Source organism: Elaeis guineensis, chromosome 4, assembly GCF_000442705.2.
Source record: "Elaeis guineensis isolate ETL-2024a chromosome 4, EG11, whole genome shotgun sequence".
NCBI classification, from domain to species: domain Eukaryota; kingdom Viridiplantae; phylum Streptophyta; class Magnoliopsida; order Arecales; family Arecaceae; genus Elaeis; species Elaeis guineensis.
In genome coordinates, this window is record NC_025996.2 from 53,686,639 (window position 1) to 53,695,827 (window position 9,189).

Here is a 9,189-nt window from a genome sequence, read left to right on the forward strand (position 1 = left end):
ACAAGCATGTTGATTTTGGACTCCTTTATTTGATTGGTTCCTTCATGGGTTATTTCTAACCTATCCCATATTTCTTTAGCAGACGAGCAAATAGAAATGCGATTAAATTCGTTAGCATCAAGAGCACAATAAAGAACATTCATAGCTTTAGTATTTAATTGGGCCATTTTCTTATCAACCTCATCCCATTCTTTCTCGAGTTTGGCTGATTCCACACCATCTATAATTTTAGTGGGTGTGTGAGGGTCGTTCACTATGATACTCCACATATCATAGTCGAGTGCTTGAATGAATATTTTCGTCCGAGCTTTCCAATAGGTATAATTAGACCCATTGAAAAGAGGAGGACGGTTAGTGGACTGCCCCTCGACAAGAGAAGTGCCGACTTGAGTTGCCATAGATCTTTGGCTCTTTGATTGGTTAGATCAAAGTAGGGCTAGAGCATCAGGCTCTGATACCACTTGTTGCCCAGCTATGCAACCCAAGAGGGGGGGTGAATTGGGTTTCTAAAAAATTTAAGCTTAACTTATGACTTATGAAAAATGTTTGACAAAAGCTAAATAAATAGGGAGAGTAAAGTTAATTCACGGCTAATGGCTAAAAGCAAGAATGCAAGAGAATAATGAAGAGTTAAAGAAGAGCAATTAGGCACACCATCAATAAAATGATTTATAGTGGTTCGGTGCCAACCTTGCACCTACATCCACTCCCCAAGCTCCTACTTGAAAATTTCAATCCACTAACTTATATTCAATCCGAATACAAATGTCGGAAACTCTGACTCTAGCTATCCCAAGCTAGTCCACTTGTTTCCCGGATACAAGCCAACCCAATACACTCCGATTCAAGGTTCGGATCAACCTTCCCTTATTTTGAAATCCTTCCAAAACAAAAATAATAACTCAAACGAAGTATAACAATGAATAGCATAAGTAAGTACAAAGAAAGCTCCTTTAATGAGCGAATGAGACTTTAAATACACTTTACTCAAAGAGAAGAAGACTCTTTTTGATTTTCTCAAGGTGGTTGGTGACTTGAATGTGCACTTGAGGAGTTGGTGAGCTTGGATTAAAGGCTTCTTGAATGCTTTGAGTGAGCTCTTGCTTAGGGCTGAAAAGTTTGCTTGAATCCCTTTTTCAAAATCTCTCTTCTTAATTCTTCTATTTGATTCCCACCTTTTTGTCCCTTTTAAAGCTTTAAGAAATGGTGAAAAATATTCTGGGCTGAAATAGAACCGTTAGACCACATTAAATGAGCATTAAAAGTACTTAAAATGGATTAAAAACTAGCCGTTGTGGAACAATCCCGTCACAGGGGTCGACTCATGGGTCGACTCATGCCTGGGGGTCGACTCATGGGTCGACCTCTGTGGAAGAACATCAGAAAATCAAACGGGAAGCAAGGTTCTGTAAAATTGACCTAAAACCCATAGAGATTGACTCATGGGTCGACTCATGCCTTGGGGGTCGACTCATGGGTCGACTCACAGGGTATGCCAAGTTTGTGTCGGCCAAGAATTCAGCGTGCCAATCATCTCATGTGCCATGAGTCGACTCATATTTTTCAAACATGCATATCTTTCAAAATAGAAGTCTAAAAATAATAAAATTTTCACTCATGGATCACAAATCTTTGGTTCTATCACTTGATGCTTTCAAATCAGGATTTGATAAAATTACGATTTTGCCCCTGGAGAGCAATAAGTCTTTTTCAAGCGAAAATCATTAGTACCCCTTCAAATGCTTTGTAATCATCAAAATCAATCCAAGGAGCAACAGCTCACGGGCGAGGCATAAGGTTTTGTGCTGGTCGACGGTTCAGATCAAATCTGAGACCTGATCCAATGGCTAAGAATGTTTCCGACTGAGAATAGGAAGAAAACTACCTGATTCAATTGTCAGAATTCCATTTGAGGCATGATCCAACAGCTGTTATTGATTTCGACCCTGATAAGGAGTAAAATACTGATTTTTGGGCTGATGTGGATGGTCCATTGATGATCCGACAGTCAAAAATTAATTTTAAGGGTATTATATGATTTCTAAGGATTTTAGGACTCTTTTTGTAAATAGGAGATCCGAGAACAAGTGTGAGGAAGAAAAAAAATAGAAAAAAAGTAAAAAAATTAGAAAAAAATTAGAAAATCTTTAGGGATCAAAAATTAAGAGAATATGGAGTTAGAGATCTTGATGCGGGGCTAAATCCCTTCAATTCAGGAATACAATGAAACCTGTAAATAAATTTTTATTTTCTTTCTTGTATTTAATTTTTATATAATAAAATTATATTTTTATTTCATATCTTTTTATTTTTCTGAGGTATTGATCTAGCCTACACGTCCTATACCCTCTATTGACATACCGTGATCTCTGGATAGGTACATGCTTAAAAAAATAGATCGTGGTATGTTAGATTAAATCTTATATCTTGTAATTAAATTTAGATAGTTTATACTCTGACAGGATGAGCTGTGATCTACTGATACAGTTCGTACCCTTTAGAGATAAGCTATACTAATATCTTAATCATAAGAATTAATATTGTAATATTAAAAAAAAATAAATCTAATTTGTATGGTGGATTCAAAATTTTTGAGTTATTTCTCTAACTTATTTTTTTCATAAATTAATTTATACTTTTAATTTAATTCTTGCTATTCTATTTTTTTTAATCCTTCTATAATCAATTCTCTTTTATTTCTTATAAAAAAAAGATAATCATCATATATCTCCGTGGAAATGATCCCGACTCACCCTATCTATATAATTTGAGTTGGTTTTTATTCTTGACCACCTATGACATCGATCAAATTTTGACACCATTGTCGGAGATTTAGACATGATTATTTTTTTTTAATTTTTTTTAATCTTATTCTTAGTTTCTTTTTATTTACTTTTTAACTTACTTAGTTCCTTAGTCAATCTTAATTTCTTCCAAAAAAAAAATTTCTACATTGACACCTCATAATCTACTTAGGAAATTAGATACTTAATCACAAAACCTAAAAAGTGAAGCAAATCAATTTACTCTTGACTAACTATAAAATTTGACCTTTTTTTTTTGCATTCCATAAGTCCATAAAACATCTTAAGGGCACAAACCCTAAACAAAATAATATGAAAATTTCATCACCATTTCTTGACCCACAAACCACCATCCTGCATATTTCATTGATCTAAATCTTAACTTAAAATCAATTAGATATTGGCCCCTAAGGACTCTCGAGCTCAATAAGACAAAAGATACTAAGAGTTGGATCAGATTAGGGTTAGTCAGTTTGACTGGTGTCTAGAAAAATAGTTCAGAGACTACATCCTGAAGGAATATGGCTATTTAATTAGTTTCGTTCACTTACCTGGCCAACTCAGTTGGTGTCTAAGGAAAGCAATTGGGGACCCCCACCAACCTTACACTTACCTGATTAGTTGAGTGGCTAGTCTTTTACCTGGAGTGCTCAGAGACAACTTTGGCAGTTAGAAGCTATCTTGATCTAGGGTTACCCTTAGATGGGATTGACTACATAACTTGATTACTAATCTACGAATATTAAATCTAACTAAAACTCTCTCATCTATCGGTCTAGGATCCCTTAGGACTCTCATCTCTAGAACTCTTCTTCTTCTCCTCTTTGTCTCTCATATATTAAAATTTAAAAAAAATTAAAAAAAAAATTACTAGGATAAAATGACTATTGCCAGACACAATCTAAAGCCTACAAGCCCATAAGATCACTGAGGAAGAAATAGATTCCAATAGATAATCTAGAATCTTGCTAGACCTGTGTTATCCGATTAGCTTTGTCCAACTGTCTAGAATTAGATCCTTGACTGATAATTTTATAATTGACCCTCAAACAATTAACATGCATTCTACATTCACTGAAATTGAAGATGCATACATTTTTTCAAGCGAGTTTGAAGATACTAGAATTACAACTTTGACCAATAGAATTGAAGCCTTAGAATTCGAAAGACATATCCAATTTAACCAAGTACTAGCACCCATGTGCATTGGATGCGATGCACCAGATCATGTTGTGGAGGAGTGTCCTTATTTGATGAACCCAATCCAAACTAAGTTCATACAGGAGAGTGCATTCAATGAAAGCTACATAAATGAACCTTATGCACCAATCTATAATCCAGGGTCGAAAAGGCATCCCAATTTTATATGGTCACAAGATGCAATATTATGAGTCCATAATTTTTATCAACCCTATCTAAGGCCCAACTAAATAGTGAATGATCAACCAAGTTTAGATCCTGAGGAAGGAGTCAACACGTTAGAAAAGAGTCTAGATGTCTTAGCGCAATCAACCTCAGATATTAAAAATACTCTTAATAATTTTATGCAAACCACTGACCAGTTATTTAAACAATTGGGTCAATTAACTATAGCGGTTAGTAAACTAGAAGAGGATAGATTATCAAGCCAACTAGAGGATGACCCTAGAGCTCAGAATGGTCTAAAACTTAAAGACCAATTCAATCAGTTGAGAACATTCAGGTCGGAGGAACCGGAGGAGATACCCGAAGTTGATAATAATAATGAGATATCCATACCTAGTGACCATTATGCTCAGCTAAATTCAAAATTAATTGTTGAACCCCTCATGACACTGGTTGAAATTCTGCTTAAAAAGGAAGAGGCAACAATAAGAGATCCAGAAACACTCCCTCAGCACATCGAGTATATAGATTTAGGTCTCTTAAAACCCCGACTAGTACTTAAGTTATACCTAGATCTAATTATAAAGGAAGAATTATTAGTTATCAAGAGAATGAGTCATATAATGGTCCCAAATAGAAAATACCTTGAGGAAGAGCCTGAATCACGTAGAAAATTACAGACCTAAGTTAAGATTCGGGCAGAAATAGGATAGGCACTTTTTTAGCGTCTGGCTAAAGATGTTAAACTTAGCACTTTTTAAGAGATAACTCAAATTTTATTTACTTTGTTTTAACTGATCTTTATTTTTTTTAAGAATAAAGGATCGCTCTATATGGAAGCACCTGTCAATAAATGTGGTCTAGCTGAAGACGATAAACTTAGCACTTTTTGAGAGGCAACCCAGTTTCAGCTTTTACTTTTGCTTTCTTTTACATTTTGTTTAGAGTCTTGCTTCATGCCTTTTGTAAGAATTTGAAGATAAAATTGACTAAGTTAGGGGGAGAATTAATTTTGAAAAGACATCTGGATCAGGTGACATCTCTTTTTTTTCTTCTTTTTTATGCACCCTTTATTTTTTCTACTCCATTGAGGACAATATCGATTAAGTTGGGGAGGAGAATAATAAAAATTTTTGAATTTTCAAAGTCCTCAAGTAAGTTAGTATTTAGCATTTAAGCATCTGATTACACTTAAGAATCGAGTTAAATCAAATATTTTAAAAAAAAATTGATATACAGATTAAAGAGTTTGTGAGATATTGAGGGATCAAGTATTAAGAAAACTCAATAAGAGTTAAGTTTAGAACTTAAATAATGCTCTTTGAGTATTTTTAATTTTTTTTATTAGCATCAAAGAAGAGTTTACTTCCTATAGACTTGTGTACAGTAACTATACGTCTCTTCATATGAAAAATTAAAAAAAAAATTTCAAGTACTTCATGCTGAGTAATTGGGTCTCTTTGCCTAAGCAAGCATTGAGTTTCATGTCAAAAAGTATGAAGGGCAAAGAAGCTTTGTTGTAAAACTAGTTTTAACTCGTAGCCTGTTTGATTTGAGCAAGTAGGTCCGAGGGTATTTTATATCTAATGTCCTAAAGTCATCTAATTTTGAGAGTCATTGGCTAAAAACTCACTACATGGATCAAACAGAAAGCTTAAGGGGTTAAGACACTCAATAGTGGTACAATATTAAAAAAAATAATCAATAAATGAAGGATGGAAGTAACAATATACTTGTCCATATGTAGGTTAATGATTTGGAGATAAAGGTAGGGATAATTTAAAAAAAGTTCAAAAAATAGTTTAGTATTTTTAGCTTAACTCTCATATTAATTAGTATTAATATCCTAATGACATACTTCACTCACGCTCTACTAAATATTAATGATTTTTTTAAAAATTATTTGATAAAATTTAAAATTTTAAGTTAAATGGTACTTAATTCTAAATTCTTTCTTTACTCGAGGACGAGCAAAGTTTAAGTTAGAAAGTATGATAAGTAGTATATTTTTATATTTATTTTAGATATTTTTGATAATTTATGTGCTAACATCTTCTTAAAAATCTAATTTCATGAATAAATTAGATTTTCTTATAAAAATAAATAATTTTAAAAAAAATAAAGTTAGAGTATATTTATGAAAAATAGATATTGATTTAATTAAGAATTTAAGCATCAAAATATTAAAAAATTTAAAAAAAATTAATATATATATATTTTTATTTTTCAGACAAAAATCAGAGCAAAATCAAGCAAAAATATCTTAAAAAATATTAAAAATTACTTTCGGTGCATGGTGGACTGACCGGTCGGTCCACAGATTCAGAGGCGTGGTCCACAGGAACAGTTCATGGTCCACGATGTGGCTCATGGGTGATGCGGAAGGTTTTGCACTGATCGATGGTCCAGATCAAATCTGAGACCTAATCCAATGTCTGAGAACGTTTTTGATTGAGAATAGAAAGAAAACTGCGCAATCTGATGGTCAGAATTCCATCTGAGGCATGATCCAATGGTTGTTATTGATTTTGACCCTGATAAGGAGTAAAATACTGATTTTTGGGTTGATCTGGACGGTCCATTGATGATCCGATGGTCAGAAAATAATTCAAAGGATATTATACGATTTCTAAGGGTTTTAGGACTCCTTTTGTGATCAGAAAAAGATAAAAAATTTATCTATAAATAAGAGATCCAAAAATAAGTGTGAAAAAAAGAAAAAATCAGAAAAAAAATAAAAAAAAATAGAAAAAAAATTAGGAAAGCTTTAGGGATCAAAAATTGGTAGAATATGGAGCTAGAGATCTTGATGCGTGGCTAAATCTCTTCAATCCAGGAATACGATGAAGCTTATAAATAGATTTTTATTTTTTTTTTATATTTAATTTTTATATAATAAAATTATACTTTTATTTTATATCTTTTTATTTTTCTGAGGTATTGATCTAACCTATACGTCCTATACCCTCTACTGATGTGCCGCAATCCCTAGATATGGTACATGCTTAAAAGAGATAGATTATGGTATGTTAGATTAAATCTTATATTTTGTAATTAAATTTAGATAGTTTATACTCTGACAAGATGAGTTGTGATCTACTGATACAGTCTGTACCCTTTAGAGATAAGCTATATTAATACTTTAATTACAAAAATTAATATTATAATATAAAAAAAATAAATCTAATTTGCATGGTGGATCCAAAATTCTTGAGTTATTTTTTTGACTTATTTTTTTTCATAAATTAATTTATACTTTTAATTTAATTCTTGCTATTCTATTTTTTTTAATCCTTCTACAATCAATTCTCTTTTATTTCTTCTAAAGAAAAGATAATCACCTTAAATCTTCATGGAAATGATTTCGACTCATCCTATCTATATAGTTTGAGTTGGTTTTTATTCTTGACCGCCTACGATAGCGATCACTCACCATGAAAGGATAATTTTGATATTTTTATCAAATTTTAAATCTTTCGAGTAGTCATGACACGTTGCTAGATATCAATCTTGACTTGTAGATTCACTAAAATTAAAAGAGTTTAATTCTAGAATCAATTAGGAAGAGTCCTAGATGATTGGGACTCTCGAGCTAATCTAATCCAATCGGTTTAGGGTTACGTCGAGAGTTTGGATCCACTGTTGGCTATATTTGGAACCCAATGGGTCACACACAAAAGGAATTTGATCTTGATCCAATCAATTTGAATTTATTATAAATTCAATGGGTTAATTGAATTGCTAGCACATGAATTAACCCAAATTTTCAATTGAGTTAAGTGTAAAGGTGTTTGTACTAACCTAGTCTTGTTGCCTTGACCTAATATAATTGAGTTTAAACCATCTAATTATTTAGTTGGTTTTATCTGATTTTATGAAAGTGTTCCACATGGCACCAGCCTCCTCCACATCAAAACCACACGCATAAAAAAAGGTGGCGTCACATTTATTTTGGGTTTAAGGAAGGAGAGTCCTTCTTTAATACTTATCTTAAAATTCTTACATGTTCCACTCATTCCTTAAATTTGTGCGCCATCTGATGGTGCCTTGAGATATGGGACATGGAAGAAGAGGTAGAGTCTTTCTCTTGGAAGGAACTCCATGTCAAAATAAGTATTGGACGTCCCATTTTTTTGGCATTGAATTGGAAGAGTCTAATTCACTTAAAACTCTTCATTCCTTTCATTTGTTTCCACACGTTTGTTTTAATTCATCATGTCATCAGATGACCCTTGGAATTATGGACATAGAAGATAAGGAAGAGTCCTTCTTTGGCAAGGAAACCACATGCCAAAAATAATTTGGACGCCCCTCTTTGTGCGTTGAATTTTTGGTAGAGTCCTTAATGGCATGGACTCTTGGTTTCACGCCTACTCTCCTTATCCCATGCACCAACAGTTGGTGTATTAATTTTTTTTCAGATAGAGGAAGAGTCCTTCTACTGGTTAACCTCTTTAGTTTCTATGCAAACTCTTTGGATTACACAGAAAAATTAATTGGAGCATGTAATAGTTAAGGGACGCCAAGAGTTGGCGTCCCATGGAGTCGCCCCATGTTTTCTATTTAAAGGGGGCGCTACTTCTTGCTTTGGCATGCTATTTTTGGTTGAGGTTGGGCATGGAAATGAGAGGAAGTAATGGGAAAAATTTGAAAAAAAGATAAAGAAAAGAGGGAGAGAGAAATAGAAAGGAAGGGAGAAGAGAAATTGGAAAGCATGTGATGTTTATCCAAAAATCAGGTTGTTCAAGTATTGAACATCTGATTTATTTTTTTGTGATATGATACTTTGTGAAAAGATTTTTAGAGTGGTCCTAATGGAGGTCATGAAGGCATACGAGTATTGGTGAACTTGTTCTTGTGAAGGACTATCGCAGCGCACTTAGGAAGAAGACTGCAGCACCATGACGAGTTGGGAAGAGCCCTGATCAATCCTGTGTGGATCACCGTTAGAGGGCTTCTGCTTTGGAGTCTCAGAAGATCTCAAAATCACTAATTCATGGTCTTCATGGTGGTATATGAC